This window comes from Camelus ferus, chromosome 20 (genome assembly GCF_009834535.1).
Source record: "Camelus ferus isolate YT-003-E chromosome 20, BCGSAC_Cfer_1.0, whole genome shotgun sequence".
In the NCBI taxonomy this organism is placed as follows: domain Eukaryota; kingdom Metazoa; phylum Chordata; class Mammalia; order Artiodactyla; family Camelidae; genus Camelus; species Camelus ferus.
The window spans coordinates 27,273,675-27,289,807 of record NC_045715.1 but is presented as its reverse complement, the minus strand read 5'-3'; the positions used below and the strand labels follow the sequence as shown (position 1 = coordinate 27,289,807).

Genomic DNA, 16,133 nt, shown 5'->3' with positions numbered 1-16,133 from the left:
AGGGTGTCCCCAAGCTCTCAAACTCCAGACATCCAACTCATAAGTCCCCATCTCCCCTCCCACTTTGTCCCATCTTCCCTCCCATTTTCTCCCATCTTCCCAGTGTCTCTTCAAGGACACTGACCATTCTTCCAGGCAAGCAGTCTTCATGACATAAAGTGGGCGTTGATCACGATCAGACCTCACATCTAGGCATCTCTGAGGTCTGGTCCATTCTATGTCTCACATCCACCCCCTTTCATTGTCATTACTATAGCCTTCAATCCAACAGTTTTCCCCCTACCTGGATGGCCAGTTTCTCTCATCTCTTTACCCGCCAAAATGCTATTCATCCTTCAAATGTCATTCAAATTTTAATGCCTCCTTAAAGTCTTGTCTGATTTCCTTGCTTGGAAGTGATCTCTCTATTCTGTAAATACAGAATTTTCCCCAAATTTTAATTTTTATCTGACTCCCTTATAATGTAGTCATTCGATTACATAGCTGGTCTTCTCAGCCAGAGTGTAAGATGGGGCCACAGCTGATTTTTCCCTTAATCCTTCTCTGTACGTTTCACAGGAAACCTACAAAGGCAAGTTTATTAGATGATGGTGAATTATTGTCCTGTTCAGGACCAAGAATGGGTTGGTTTCTGCTCTGCTCTCCAAGTTCCTTTGAAAGAAAAGCCAGGTGCTTGATTAAGGAATGGAGAGAATTTTGTAGTCAGTCAATTCCTGCTGCGATAAATCTCTTGGGTGAAAGATGGTAAAGCAGGGACATAAATGACGATAGCTGTGCTTCCACAGTCGACTGGATTATAAAACAAACCACATACTTATGACTATATGCTCCAAACAATACATAAAAGAAGGCAGGGTGAGGTGAAGGAAGGCGCTAAGAGCTGGTGTGAGAAAGGAGGAAAATCTGCTTGTCTATTTTGGAGAGTGGGGTGATGGCTTTCCTTACCTGGAGTCTCCTTAAGCAAGTTTCCTTCACCACCAGGCACCTCCAGCACAAGCTCTGGAGTTTGAGTCCGAGGGTTAGGATTCTGGCTCTGCCACTGGCCAACGCTCTGACCCAGCAAGTTACTCAGCCTCTCTGTGCCTTGGTTTCCACATCTGTAAAGTGAGGACAATGATAGTACCTGCCCCATGGGTTTTGCGGGAATTAAATAAAATGGCCATTGTCCAGGGCAGAGAAGAGTGGCTGGCACACAGTGTGCCCTAAATGTTGCCTAGCACTCTTACTGGTACGTGTCTGTTGGCAAGAGAGGGGACTGGGATGGGCGGGGTGGGCTGGTGAAGCACTGTGAGGGCTGTGGCAGGTGACTGGGCAGAGCTAAGAGCTGCGGGCCTTCCCAGACCCTCCTGGGCACTGGCTCCAGCCCCCAGTGTTCTCTGCTTCAATACCACCCTTAAGATTTGGGGATTCCCTGGCAGGAGGCAAAAGGCAGGGAAGTCAGTGGCATCTGATGTCTCAAGTCCTGCTCTGGATGGTTGTTTTCTTTATTGCTCTTCACTGGATCCTAGAGACCATTAGCTCCAACCCTCCCATGTCAGAGATGGAGCAGCTGAGGCCCAGAGAGAGGAAGAATTGCCCAAGGTCACACTTAAAGAACCAGAATCCAGAATCCTCTACCTTCCCCTCTCGTGCTCTTTCTGCCACACTACCCGACCATAACGGGGTCTCCTAACTCTGTGCATTTGCCAGGGTGGTTCCCGGGCTGCAAAACATCCACCAAGTTGGCCCTACTTGCCTTGGCCTTCTCTTCACTGGATGCCGACCGCACTTTGGGTGCACCAGGTAATTTGCCACTTAGTGGCATCCAGGCTAGTATTAGAGAGGCTGCCTTGAACACAGGAAGGCGCCTGGGATGATGTGGAGTCAGAAGACTGAGTCTGAAATCCAGTGCCATCGCTCCAACTCTGGGAACTACCACGTTACCTGTATAGGACTTAGTGTCTTTGTAAGACAGGGATAATGATCTATTGCATATGATGGTTGTGGCGTACAAGCAAGGCAGCATTTGGGAATGCACTTTATGGACTGCAAGGTGCTGGGCCAGTGTTGGTTTGTGTCCTTTCTCTCCAGGAAGAGACTCTACCATCTCCCTCCCTGTCTTCTCCCCAACAGTATTGAGTAGAGTCCTAAGTGGTGCACAAAAGATACTCAGTCAAGACTTCCTTGTTGGCTGAATATGACCTTTCAGGATCATCTGACCCTCTGATGCATCAGGAACCCAACACCAGACCTGGTACTGGGGCAAAAGAGTGAGCCTGTGAAGGGAGCCCATGGGGCCTGGGGGAGGGGGAGAGAGAAACAGAGAGCTTGATGATGAAAAGTAAACTGGATTTAGAAAACAAACTCCAGCTAATGGCTGTAGGTGGTGTTAGTCATTCTGTTAAGGAATTTGGGAATACATATGCATACTAATAGGAATTTATTCTGGCTGCTTCTTACTCCAGCATTTGGAAAGGAAGGAGGTGTAGAGGGCACTGCGGGATTGAGAGGCACTGGACCTGTATCTCCAGAAAGTGCACTCCAGGGCGGGGCCTCAGCTCCTGAGGAAACACTGCAAGTCCTGCAAGGCCATGGGATACACTGGGCTCCGGCTGGCTGTTAGTCCATGTGGAAGCAGAGAGAATGGGGCTAAGGGTTTAGGAGTGGCCCCTAGCTTCCAGCCTGTGCAGCAGACTCAGTGGAGGGAGATCCCAAGGCCTTATGAGACTGTGCCCCAGCATCTTTTTTATTCCCCTGGCCCAAGAAATCAGTGTTCAGGCCATGATATGCCAAAGGGGACTGTAAGAAGCACCTAGCACATTCCTGGGATTACAGACTGCACCTCTTTTCTGGAGGGAGCTCAATAGTCCCCACTATGTGACTCCATAGCCTCAGGCCCCCGGCTCTGTCCTGTCATCTGCCTGAAACCCTCACTGCTTTTTACTCCAGTTCTCTCTCTTTTCCAAACTCAGTGGATACAGAGAAGAGAGGCTCCCCATTGTCCTTTGCACAGGGGCCCTTCTACTGGTTATGAAAGCCAAGGCCAACGTGGCCTTCTCTTTCTCAGGCTGAATGCCTCTCCACCTCCAGAACCTCCCAAGAACTCTTCTTATCGGGCACTGTGATCCCATTGAGTAAGTGGGTATTGGGAGCTGGTCATGTGCCCATAAGTGTGCAGTGGGGACTGGTACCTATAGTTCAGAAAGCCAAGGGACGCAGACAACAGGGTGAGGCTGGTCACAAGTGCCCGGGAGAGCAGGGGAAGATGAGTCATGACTGGGGGCCTGGCGAGCTTGGGCCTTCTCTGCACAAGGGCATTGGTGTTATCTTCAAGGATGCAGTGCAGCCCTGATGTGCTGCGTGAAGCCCAAGGCACAGTCATTCTCTGCCGCATAGCGACATGAAAGGGTGCATGAAAACATCTTTAAGCACCTGCTGGGAGCTCTCTTGGAAATCATTTATCTGCCCTGCACTTCAGTGCCTTGGCTCTAAAACTGAAACAAAGAATTATGTACAAAGAGCCTTGAAAATGTTCATACCCTTCTGCCTAGTGATTCTACTTCCGGGAATCTAGCCCAAGCAAAGAAGCAAGAATGTGGGCAAAGACTTAGGTACAAAGATGTTCATCACAGGGTTATTTAGAAGAGTGAGCTTGTGAAATGTAGAAGAATCCCAATGCCCATCATTGAAATGGATTGTATAGGAGCTTTCTTGCCTCCCTCTGCCTTCCTCTGCCTCTTCCCCCTCCCCCACCTCTCTCATACACAGGATGATAGTACCATCCAGAAGCCCTGGCCCATCTCTGGTCAGCAATCAGTAAAAGCAGCCAGTTGCTAGCATAGGCATGCCCCTACCCAGCCCTTGTGGGTTTGCTCAAGGAACCAAGAAATCTAACATCCTTCACCTTTCCGTTACTGACGCATAATATAGATTATCTTCTGGGAATTTTCCACCATGAATGGTGACTACAGACTGGTTTTCTCTTGACCTCCCAGGGAACATCTGGGTCCCCACCCCTCTCCATCTGCTAAAGTTGCTCAGGGGTTCCTAGAGCTGGACAGGTCCTTAGAGAATACACAGGCCAACTCCTTTGAGGGGACAGGAATTGTCACATTACTTGTTTGTACAAAGCCATTGTGAACATCCAGGCCACCTGAATCCTAGCCCAGTGCTAAGTGTTCAGGTGAGGCAAACATAATTAAAAAATAAACCAGTTGTCGTCAGAATTCCCCAAAGTGCAAGAAATGATCCAGGTCCTGGCTCTTCACAAGACATCCATTCCCTTCTCTGAGCTGGGCAAAATTCTTGATGGGGTATTGGCCTTCAGGCCATTTGAACATATCTTATTGGTTTCTGAGTGCAGCTCCATCTCTGCTTTGGTGCCAGCCTGGTCCTACCCTGCCAGTAGATTCTGCTTCTCTCACGAATGACTCTGGGATAAGGAGATGACCTACCCTGATGCCCCTGTCCCTTAAGGAGAATTTAGAGATTTGAGCCTGGGCTATACCTCACCCTTCCACTCCTAACCCCTCCCCTCTAAGCCCCCACCTATGGAATGCAAAACCAAGGGTAAGCAAGAAAGAAAGCACTTGCCCTGCTAATTCCCCCTCCTTCATCCCTTCCCCTACCTCCTCCTTCCACATCCTCCTGTTTCTACTCCCAGCTCCTTCTACTCACCTCCTCCTTTATCTTCCTCTCCTCCTTTCTCCTCCCTTCCTCTATCCCCACGCCCTTTTTCTGCCACTCTTTTCTTACACCAGCGACCCTGATGTACCTTGAGTTTCATCCTGGCCACGCCCTTTTCCCCTCAGGCTTTCTTGAATCCCTCCAGGGAAGAGCCTGTCTTTCAGGGTCTGCAGAACACTGATCTGGCAGTTTCCCTGAGTGCACATGGGAAGGGTGCCCAGTACATGGGGGCGGGGTGGGGAGGTAGGTGCCTGGGCTCTGGCAGATATGCACCCATTTATGTGCATAGACAGAGAGGAGGCAGTGTCTTATATTACAGATTTATGCAGCTGAGCCAATCCCGGCTTGCCGAGACACAACCACATGCCACATGTGCCTCCCTGTGGGTATCTGCAACAGGTGGATGGGATGTGTTAGCCACCAGGACAGAAGAGATGGATTGAGACATTCTCCTTGCCCCTGGATTTAGCAGCTGGAGTACAAGCAGGAATCTGAAATTTTCAGTTCCTTCAGTGAGAAAGGTACCCGTACCTCTTGGGAAGCCCAGTAAGCCAGAGCCCAGTCCTACCTTTCCAGGAACTGGCTGCTGATTCCAGTGGGCAGAGAGAGTAACCAAAGTTAGATGAGACCCTGGGCAGACCCAGACCTTCTGATGCTAAGCCCGCAGTCCTGCTGGAGTGAGGACTCAACTACCTGCCACATGCCTCGGACAAGTCGCATTACTCATCTGGGCCTCAGTTTCCTCATATGTCAAATGAGGGTTGCTGGGAGGTTCATACAAGGGAACGTACTGTGCAAACAGTTGTTGCCACTGCACACTTCACGGATTCTGGTGATAAGGAAAAGTAAACGTGAGTATGCATGCACAGGGTGCACACCTGTCCTGGGTCCCTCGCTAGGGTGTGGGAACCAGAGCCAGGCCAGGACTGGGTGGGCGCGATCCTCCCAGCCCCCACCCCCAGCCCAGGGCCGGTGCGGCGGGGTTTTCCTCCGGCAGGCGGCGGGCTGAAGGCTGCACGGCGCGCTCCGCGCGTGAGGCGGCAGCACTGGCTCCGGCCCCAGCGCGCAGCCCGGGCCGCCCGGCTCGCCTGGCGCAGGGGCTGCCCGCGCCGCTGGGCCGCCCAGCCCACCCTGCCGGCTCCCGGGGATCGAGGCCCGCCCGCCGCCCTCCCCGGCCTCCCAGAGCCCCTCCCTGCGGACCCTGCTGGCCAGCGGCTGCCCTCGCACTGTCCCTTCGGGGCCCGCGAGCCCTCCAGTCCCTGCGGCTGTGTGGGTCCGCGCGGAAGCTGGGGCGTCGCGTGGCGGGTCCGAGGCTGGATCTCGGCTCCTGCAGCTCCGCCAGCCGCCGCTGGGGGCGGCCTCTCCGGGGAGCTCGGCAGGGACGGCGCGCACGGCCCCGGGTTCCGGGCTCCTTTGGTCTCTGGGCTCTCTCTCCGCCGCCGCAGCCGGCCCGGCTCCCGCCCGGCTCCGTGCGTGTGATCGCCGTGCGTGTGTGTGTGTGACGGGGGCGCGCGTCTGCGCGAGCGTTGGGGGCCGTGTGCATGCGGGGCGTGCGGGGGAGTGTGTTTGTGTGTGTGCGTGTGGGTGTGAGTGCCTGGCTCACTCTCGCTGAGACACACACATACATACACACACACTCACGCGCGCGCGCGCGCACACACACACACACACACACACACACACACAACCCGGCTGGCTCGTCTGAACTTGAAGACGCCCCACATTCCAAGATGCCCGAGGTTCCTGGGGTTGCCCGGGGTTCTTCAATCTGGAAAATCCTACCGGCATCCTCCTAGGGAGGGATTATCTGGTTTTGATTTTTTGTTTTTTGAAATCTGGACGAGAACAAGTTGTGCTTTTTCCTCCCTTCTTGCTAAATGCCGTGGATATAACTGAATAAGCCGATCAGGGCTCTCCGCGTGGACGTTCGAGGCCACCATCTGCCTGCGTTCGCCGGAGCCGGAGGGCTTAGCTCGAGCCGGTCTCGGGCGAGGAAGGATGCGTGGCCGAGCCAGAGAGCCCGGGCGCCCCGCGGAGCCGGCCTCGGTGCCTCCCAGCCGGGGGTAGATGCTGCCTCGCCCAGGTGAGTGGTCGCCGCCGCCGCGTCTCAGCGATCGTGGTGTCTGCGGGAGCTCGGCGCGGGGCTGAACGCACCCGGGGAACCGGGAACTTTGCATCCCTTGCTTTTTTCACTTGAGGACTCCCTCACCCGGGCAGTCGTGCGGATACCCTCTTCTCTTTTCGCCCATCCTTATCGCCGAGGTTTCCTTTTCATTCTTTTCTTTTTTTTTTCTTACCCGATAGTGGGGGTGAAACTCTGGAGAGAAGCGGGGAGAGCGGGTCCGTGTGAGGCCAGAGAGCAGGAAGGAGAGACGAGTGCCGCAGGTAGATGGAAACGTTGAAACAGCAGGAGAACTTTGCCACCAGACCACTCTGTTGCATCTCCCCACTTGTGAGGCCTGGTTAGAGAGATTGCTGGGGGCTGGGTCAGACGCCAGGACTCCCTGCGCTCTGTGGGCTGGGTGGGGTGGGGTATAGCCGGGTGTGGAGGGGTTGACTCAGTGCTGACGGAGGGAAGCAAGGCATCATTGCAGTTTAGGGAGGCAGGTAGGGCAGGCTCAGGGACCCTATCCCGTCTTTAGGTAGAAGGCAGGGAGATCAGGGGGATTGTGTGTGTGCAGCTTGGGGCATCAGAATGGCATGATGAAGCAAGATGGAAACTGGCATTAGCCGTGCCTGGTTGGTAGGTCTGTCTCCCACCCAGCCCTGTTCTGGTTCTAAGGTTGGCCTGGGCTGGGAGGATTAGGAGCTGTGGGCAGCTCGGAGGCCGGCAGTGCCTTGCTCTGCACAGACCCTAGGCGACGATGGGGCGGTGTGCTGCCCATCTTTTCAGTCATCCCAGTACAAAGGACATAGGCAGCGAGTTCGAGAGAGACAGAGCCCCTGAAAGCCAGAAACTGAAAGAGAAATAGGAGGGAGCCTGAGCAGAGACTGCAGAGGAACTGAGCCAGGCCAACACCAAGTGTGGGCTGAGATGTCCACAGACACCTGCAGGGAGAGAGAGCTTGTGAGAGCTCACACTCTGAGCTGGAGTTATAGGCATGGCTGTAGATGCTGACCCTCTGCCCCACAACAGTGGAGCATGTACATGTGTGTGTGTGTGCATGTGTTGGGGAGGGGACCTCTGTGGCTGCAATGGGCTGATTGGCCTCGTGGGGACAGGGGAGGGGGCAGCTTCAGGAAATTGACCCCCCACAACTGGGGAGGAGCAAAGCTGGGCAGGAAACTGCCAGTCCCTGAGCAGTGAGTCCCTGGGGACAGCGCTGAGAGATTCTAGTTGGGCTGTTGTACGTGGGCGGGGGCAGTCTTGGAACTCATGGCTGGGAGGACCAGGCGGGGGGATTGTGGGGAGACTGGGAGCACAGGACCTGGGTCTGGGGTGGTGTCCTGTGCCAGTCAATGCCCTCTGCGAGGAGCTTTATACAGCCACGCTAAGCGGAGCCCAGCCAGCTGTGGGACTCGCTTGTGGGGTTCCTTGGAGGCTGAAGGGGGTGAGGGTGGTGCAGGGAGGACTCAGAAGCTTGTGAGGGCCTGCACCCAGAGCCGACAGCCTCCGCAGACCACGCCAGCTGTCCGGGCCCTTCTGCTGACGCTGGAATGTCGTCTTTCCCTCCTGACTCTGGCTGGGAGTGCGGAGTTCTATCTCTCTCCTCTGGCTCCTCACGAATGCTTTAGCTCAGGCCCCCTGCCCTGTCCTCAATTTAGAGTTTCTGGTCTAATTCCTGCCCAGGAATGTAATTACTTATTGTCCTGCCCTCGCCCTGGGGAGTACAAACAGCTAGCTTGGCGTTTTGGTTTCAGCATCTGGTGGTGCCTCTCTGGGAGGTTGGCTCCCAGCTCCATCCCCTGCCGGGCTGGCCTGGGCGCTGGGGCTCAGGCTCCTTGCTTCTCTGAGGTGCCAGTTCCTTTCCTGGCCCAGAAATCTGAGAAGATGGGGAGTGTGGCCTGAGATAGTGTGGGCAGGGAGCTTCCAGGAGGGGAGACTGAGGAGGAGGTGGAGGGTAGAAGGGGTGGGAAATGCAGATGTAGTAGGTGGGGCCACTGGGAGAATCAGGCAGCCTTTTGGCCACCCAAGCCCTGGTTTGGCTACAGTGGAAATCACCTTTGTGTCTCGGCTGAGATATAAAATAAAATGAGGGATCCAGCGGGGTTCTGGCCTCCAAGTGTCAGGCATGTCCAGTCTTTCCAGCCAGTTGGGTGGAGCAATTCTCCTTTAGAACGTCCCCTACCCTAAGGTGGAGATGAGTACTGTACTGGCATCTGGGGGCTTCCCATTCAGATGGGGGAGGTTTCTAGACTGAGAGCCAAGATGTAGAGCAAAAAACAACCAGAAACAGCCAAGTGGAATTAGGTCCTGGGCAAAAGCAACAGCAATTTGAGTGTTTCACGGTTTTACTTCGGGCACAGTTGGAGTTCTAGGGTCCAGCCTTATTTGAAGGGTCAGAGCTGTCATATACAACCATAATTTGAAGAAATTGCAGGTTCAGTTCCAGGCTACTGCAATAAAAGCAAATACTGCCGTAAAGCAAGTCACATGAATTTTTTGGTTTCCCAGTGCATATGAAAGTTATATTTACATTATACGGTAGTCTATTAAGTGTGCAATGGCATATCTAAAAAATGTACATACCTTAATATTTTATTGCTTAAAATGCTAACCATCCTCTGAGCCTTCAGAAAGTCAGTAGTAATGGTCAAAGACCACTGACCACAGATCAATGTAACAAATACAATAATAATGAAAATGTTGGAAAAATTGCAAAAATTACCAAAATATGACACAGAGACACAAAGTGAGCAAATACTGTTGGAAAAATGGCGCCAATATACTTGGTCGTTGCAAGGTTGCCACAGGCCTTCACTTTGTGAAAAACACTACATGGGAAGGGCAATAAAGTAAAGCACAATAAAACAAGGTATGCCTGTAATGGAACCCACCCTCGGAGAGCCCTGGGTTCAAATTCTGGCTCTGCCACATCTTTGTTGGTTAACACTGGAGCCTCTGCTCTCTCGTCTGATGACAGGAAGTAATAGCACGTGCCTTGCTTGTCCTGGTGCTCCCAAACCCCTTTGCAGATCTGGAGGAGTGTTTAGTTGGAGGAAGAAGGTTTGGAGAGAGGGAGGGGCCCTCAGATACATGGAGGATAGTGCCCCCAAGCCTCCCCCGCCCACAAAACTGCCAGGAGGGTTTGATGCCATCATATGGAAGCTAATGGTTAGAAGACTCCAGGAAGCCCTCCAAGAAAACTTCGTGAATTGATATTTGAGAAGCAGATTTCACCTCTGGGGCTGTGGCACCTGCTTCCCTCCCTCCCTCTTGTTTGCTTTGGGTTTTTACAGCCACACACATTTGCTCAGGATGCTCGGGCTCTGTGTTTTACAAGTGTCATCTGTCGTCCTTTCCTATGTGAAGCTGGAGTGTGTAATATCCCCCAGAACCCAGCCCCTGCCTTTCCTCCCTTGACTCTGCCTCTTGCTGCCCCAAGAGTGGCCTCACAGGGACGGCCTCAGGGCCAGGCCAAGTGAATGGACACAGCTGCTGCTGGGGTCTGTGCACAGCCTGTGATTGGGACCTGGGTCCTGTCTGTGGAGTTGGGGGGCACATCCCATAAGGGAGAAGGGCTCGGACCCAGACATGTATGTAGTGGGATCTGATTAATGATCACCTGAAACAGGGGTGGAGAGGGAGGTCTAACCATCGTGGGCAGGCCTATGAAAACAGTATATTCAGGGAGCAGGAAATCGGGTCCAGAGATAGGGACTAGGGAGTGGAGCCATGTTCAGCCTGCTCAGGGTGAGGGCAATCAGGAGATCTTCTTGGAGAAGGTGAGGATTTTAGAAACAGCAAAAGCCTATAGAAGTCCACAGAAGGCAGATTCTGTTTTCTCTTACATTCTCAGAGGTCACTGAGAGTTTGGGGAATTTCAGGCATGGGGTACTGAACAAGTAGAATAGATATTTCAAGAAATTTATTAGATTATCAGGACCAGCTCCTTGAAGCAATTTCTCATTTTATTATTATGTGCCAGACAGAGTGCCAGGAACTTCACATTATTATCTCTTTGAACTCTCCCAGTCCTGTGAAATTGCCTCCACTTTACGGATGGGAAAACCGAGGTTCAGAGAAGCTTGGTAACTGCCGGGTAGCTAGTAAGTGGCAGAGCTGTCCCTTAACTCTCATGTCTGTCTGAACTCAAAGCCCACACTTAGCTCTTCTGTACAGCCTCTGTCCCAAGGTGAGGATCAGTAGGCACCTTGGCTAAGTGCCTCTGTAAGCCCTGCTGACCTCCTGGCCTGACTGGGGAGGTGACTTCAGAGCCTTCATCACAGAGTCCTGCAGAGCTCAGCCTTCTTCTCCGTGGGCATCCCTGCCTGCCCTTCTCATTCACACCCACCTACTTAAAAATTCCCATCAAACAGTCAGCTCCATCCTTGTGAATAGGATGGAAGATGGGTCACGAGGGTGAGCACTGGATTGTGAGTCAGGGGACCCAACTCTACCATGCTTGTGACTTGGGTTGGGGGCAAGTCTCTTTACTCCCCTGAGGCCTGGTTTCTTCACTGATGAATCAGGATGCTAATGTCGATGTCCCAAGATAGATGTAAGAGCAGGGAGGCCCGTGTGAATGTGCTTCATGTGTTGAATAAGCCCTTCACACTCAGGGTTATATTTGTGAATTCTTCCCAATTTAGACCAAGTAACTAAAATGTCAAATGCAATAATGCCCAAGTATGAGGGCATTACAAGTGGGCTTTAATGTATCAGTTTCATGTGGGACTGGAGTTACCTAATAAGATGACAGGCCAGGAAGGTGGACACTATGCCTTCTGGGAAAAGGGGTGCTAGAGAACCTGCAGAAGAGGGGCCTTTGGTAAAGACAATTGTGTGGGATTGGTGGCAGGCAGCTAGGAGGGGACACACTGAAGCATATATCATTTACCTTTGTAATCAGGTGCCATCATTGAAGCTTTGGCACTGGAGAGGGCGGAGGGTGTTAGCCCTCCAGTGTTTCTCAGCGTTTTGTTTTTTTTTTTCATTATTGCTCTTTTGAAGGAGCCTTTTTAGACACTATTTTTTATAACTTCACCCCCCCCCATGAAATTTTAATGCCATAGGAATGCTGTGTATCTGTTTCTGTGCTTGGTATGCAAAAAGAGTAAGCTGCTTTTTCACCCCTCCCAATAACAAATTTTTGTCCCCTTGGGGGCGCTGTTGCCTCCATTGAGAATGCATGTTTTAAGGCTAACCAACTAGGATTAGAAAAGGAGGTTGATTTGACCCAGGGAAGATGATCCAGGAGATGGTGAGAACAGATTCACACTGGCATGCTGCTGCCCCGAGTATGGTCCATGGGCCAGTAGCATCAGCATCTCCTGGAAGCAGGCGAGTGATTCAAAATCCCATCCCACTCCAGAACTCCTGAATAGGCACCTACATTTAATCAAGATGGGAAGTGGGGGCAGGACTGGATGCACTGCTGGGGAACACAAGGTTAGACTGAATAGAAGGTCAAAAGAAAAGGGGTGAGAAGCCAGAGACCAGAGACAACTCTGTGCTGGGTCACTCGACTTGTGAAACTAAGTCTTCATGCACCAAGCACATTTAAGCAGTGACATATTTTGTCCTTGTGGTCTATGGCTCTTTATTTTTTTCTGGGTGATTTCCTTGCACTGTAGCTGCAAGTTGCTTGGAAGATGTGGGGTCCTGTGGAGGAGATGCAAGGTTGTGTGTGGCCTTGCTTCCAAGAAGCAGAGGGCCAGGTGTCTGATTTGGACAGATCTGGGCCTGCTTTCTTGAATATCCCTGAGGGCCAAGGCTAATGGGGACCAGACCAACCCCAGGGACAGACTAGAACTGCAGAGACAAGAATTAGATGTTAAACTGTGTCAAACTGGATTAAATAGCTACGCTGGGCTCTTGAATCTGTCAACCTGCTTGGGGTTGTGTGCATAGAGCCTGGGTCTCCTTGTGGCAGTCCTGTATTTATAGGGCAATCCTGAAACATGAAAGACTGCACAATCCCAAAGTTGGGCTCTTTGGAACGCAATGCATTTACAGTTGGCCCTCCTTATCTGTGGGTTTTGTATCCATGGATTGGGTCAACTCCAGATCAAAAATTTGCAGAAAAAGAAAATCCCAGAAAGCTCCAAAACCCAAAACTTGAATTTATTTATGTAGCACTTACAATGTGTTTACAACTATTTACACAGTGTTTTTACTGCAGTAGGTATTATAAGTAATCTAGAGATGATTTTTAAGTACATGGGAGGATGTACATAGGTTATGTGCAAATACTATGCCATTTTATAGAGACTTGAGCATCTGTGAATTTTAGTATTTGTGGGGATCCTGGATACTGAGGGGACAGCTGTATTATGGATGTGCCCTACATTAATTCACTCACTGGCAGGAGCCAAGCCACAGTCAGTCTGTCCAGACACAACATGAGAAGCAGAACACTATATCTCAACCCCTTTCCCTCTGTATTTCCCTCCTGAGCCATCTCCCCTCAACACATCCTTTCCCTTACCCCCACTCTAGTCTAGGCCAACACAGAGAGGTCTTCCTCTTGCTTAATTAAGGTCTCTAATAAATTTCACTGGGATGCAAAACCTATTTGGTCCTCCCACATCCCCTCCCTAAGACTCACTTTCTACTCCTTTCCCCCAAAGCAAGCACTCTCCTTCCTAGTTACCCTTCCTGATCTGTTCCCCTGTTAAGGCAACTTTAGTCAAATCAGTTGGAGTCGGGGTTTACTATGGCCCCCAACCAATATTAGGAGTCTTTGCAGGCTCCTACTTCAGACTAGTTGTAAACTAGGTCCTATTGTTACATGACTCTCTGGCCCCCTAGATGAGTGACATATGGTCACTCAGCCTTCAGGACTCGGAGGAGCTTGGGGAGTGGGCTAGGCTCAGGCTCTGGCTTGGGTCTTAGTGCCTGATGAGAGAGAGATGTGGGGGCCCAGGGTAATGGCAATGGAGGTGAAGGCCTACTTGACTTTCTGAACTCCTGAAACCCCCTGGAAATGCCCCAAAGTGGCCATGAGATGAGTCCCTGTTATTCTAAAAAGGTATTGAAGATTCCTGGGTGGGCAAAGTTGATCCCTTGATTCAATGTTCCCCTGTGATGAAGCCACTATACTATCCAGATAGGTCCTCCTGGGGCAGAAGGGAAGGAGGATGGACAGCGACCTGGAGTCACAGAGGTAAAAGCTAGAAGTGCTCGTGCAGCACAGGGCACCAGACGGTGGAGGACGCCCTGGAGTGCAGGGAAACCTGGAATAAGTTCTCTTTCAGCTTTGTCTGGAACTTGTCAAATGACTCAAGTCAGCCCCTCCTCACTCCTGTCCCCACCTGTAGAACAGGGCCAGAGTGCTCTCTCAAGTCCTTTCCAGTTCAGGTATTCGATCCTCTGATTTATAAATCATGAACCAGACTGAGTAAGGATGTATCTCCTGAGTCAGCCAGGCCCTCAGAGTGACTTGTCTGGGGTCCTCCAGCCTCCTCCTCATCTTGTTCTTTTTCCAGATGGTGCTGACCTGATGCTTCCCTTGGCTTGATGCCCTCTGACTGCCGTTAACTGTCCTCCAGCCCCAGTACTAGGTTACTGGGTTCAGTTTTGAATGACCAGGATCCCAGGGCTGTGGTGTGAATGGAAGCGTCTCCTTCCTCCCCTACTCCTACACGTCTATGCACATAAACACACTCCTACGTGCTCACACACTTGTGCACGTGCACACACCCACCCACAAGTCCACACTCACATACACACACACCCACATACTCACACTCTCACTTGCACTCACGCTGCTTTACAAAGAGTATTTCTGTGCATGGTCTCCTATAGTTTCCAGAGCCCTCTGAGCTTGACAGGGCACAGTTTGCCCTCCTTCCCATCTGGATGAGGAACCAGGCTGGACTGGAGAAAGTCCATGCAGGTAGCAGAGCCAGGGTGAGAACACAGAATTCTGACCCCCTCTGGAGGTGACCATCACAGCAGGGCTGTCACAGCTCCCCACATCCGCTACTACACTTGCTATAGGACAGCCCTTGGAGATGGGCAGGTGTATTTTGTCCTTGTGTAAAAGATGGGAAACGGCCCCAGGAGATATTCACACGCTGGAGGATGGAAGTCTCTGTCCTTCTCTGCCGGGACATGTGTGCACTCCTACGGCTGTTTGGTGGTCATTCCTGGCTCTCAATCTGCTCTCCGGAACTTTGATTCACATCAAACCCCTCACAACTGAGAAATGCCACCCTAGGTCAGCCGCCTTCTGCCTCCTTTCCACTGAGGTGGAGTGTGGAAGAGGACTGGACCGTTTCTGTCCTCACAGGGTGGCGGTGGTCTTCTCATGACCATTTCTCAGGGTGCTTGTTAGGGTTCAAGGCACCATCATCATGAACATGCTTCCGCTCGCTGGCGCCCTTTTCATGGTCTCAGTCCGCCCTGCCTCTTGAGGCTGTAAGTTCTGTACTTTGCTGCTGGTGTGGGAGTGAGGCTTCCTTTTACTTCTTCTAAAGTGCCCCATCCACCCCACTGAGCTTTAAGGTCCGGAGAACCTGAGTGTTTAGGATTTGATAATCAAGCCCATACTCCTTCGTCCATCCCTTTCATGACTGGCTGGTCAGCAGTCCTCACCAATTCAGTTTAATTCAACAAGCAGTTATTGAGCACCTAATGTATGCCTCCTTGCAGGCCAGATGCTGCAAAGATAAATCATCTCTCTGAACTGTGTGTGCACACCACCTTCCACCACATCGATCATTTGACTTATCCTCCTCTACATTTTCCAGCCCTGCCTGGAACACAGATCCTTCTTGTGCAAGACTTGGTGATGGGGATAGGGGTAGGGGTGCCCAGCTCTGGCTTGTTTCTGGTGCCTTCCCTCACTTGCATTCCCATGAGCGCATGGGTGTGTGTGCACATATGCTCAGGACTTGACTGAAGGTCACACACGATTAGCCGCTTAATGTAAAGCTGACCACGGTGGTGATGCTGGTGGTGTAGGGTGGTTAGGACCACTTAAGAAATGCACTCTCAAGCTGCTTTCCCCGATCCCTCCCCCACCCCACTACTAAGCTGACATCTTACTGACTCACCCAAATGCAAACTGACTGGATGAAGAGATTTGGGGGTTGTGGTCCCAGTTTAGGGGCAGCTGACCCTAAAGGAACCACTTAATCTTCCTCCTGGCCTGGTTACTTGCATCACAGGGGCTGAGCGGGGAGAAGGGGAACTGAGGGGAGACTCTAGAATAGACATAAATCCCAGGCCCTCTGTCTAGTCACAGCTTCTAAGCATGTGACAGATGATGGCTATCCCTTGAAGGGCAGGGTGGTTTCCCAGGCCTTAGATGGGCAAGAATCTAGGGCTGTTGGCAGAGGGGAGCACAGAGAGGCTGCAA

The 16,133-nt window shown here is 51.9% G+C and overlaps 1 protein-coding gene across 4 annotated transcripts in view; it reads left to right on the top strand.

Moving 5' to 3' along the window:
- The first annotated feature begins 4,927 nt into the window (after positions 1-4,927).
- Positions 4,928-16,133, top strand: part of LRFN2 (leucine rich repeat and fibronectin type III domain containing 2) — a 169,129-nt gene continuing 157,923 nt past the window's right edge. For 2 of the 4 annotated variants that reach the window (XR_004313575.1, XR_004313574.1), the window contains exon 1: positions 5,604-6,748. The gene's annotated coding sequence lies outside the window, so the exon portion shown is untranslated. Of the gene's footprint in view, positions 5,517-5,603; positions 6,749-16,133 lie in introns of those variants that run through there. The other 2 variants (XM_032463015.1, XM_014564371.2) reach the window with 2 other exon arrangements.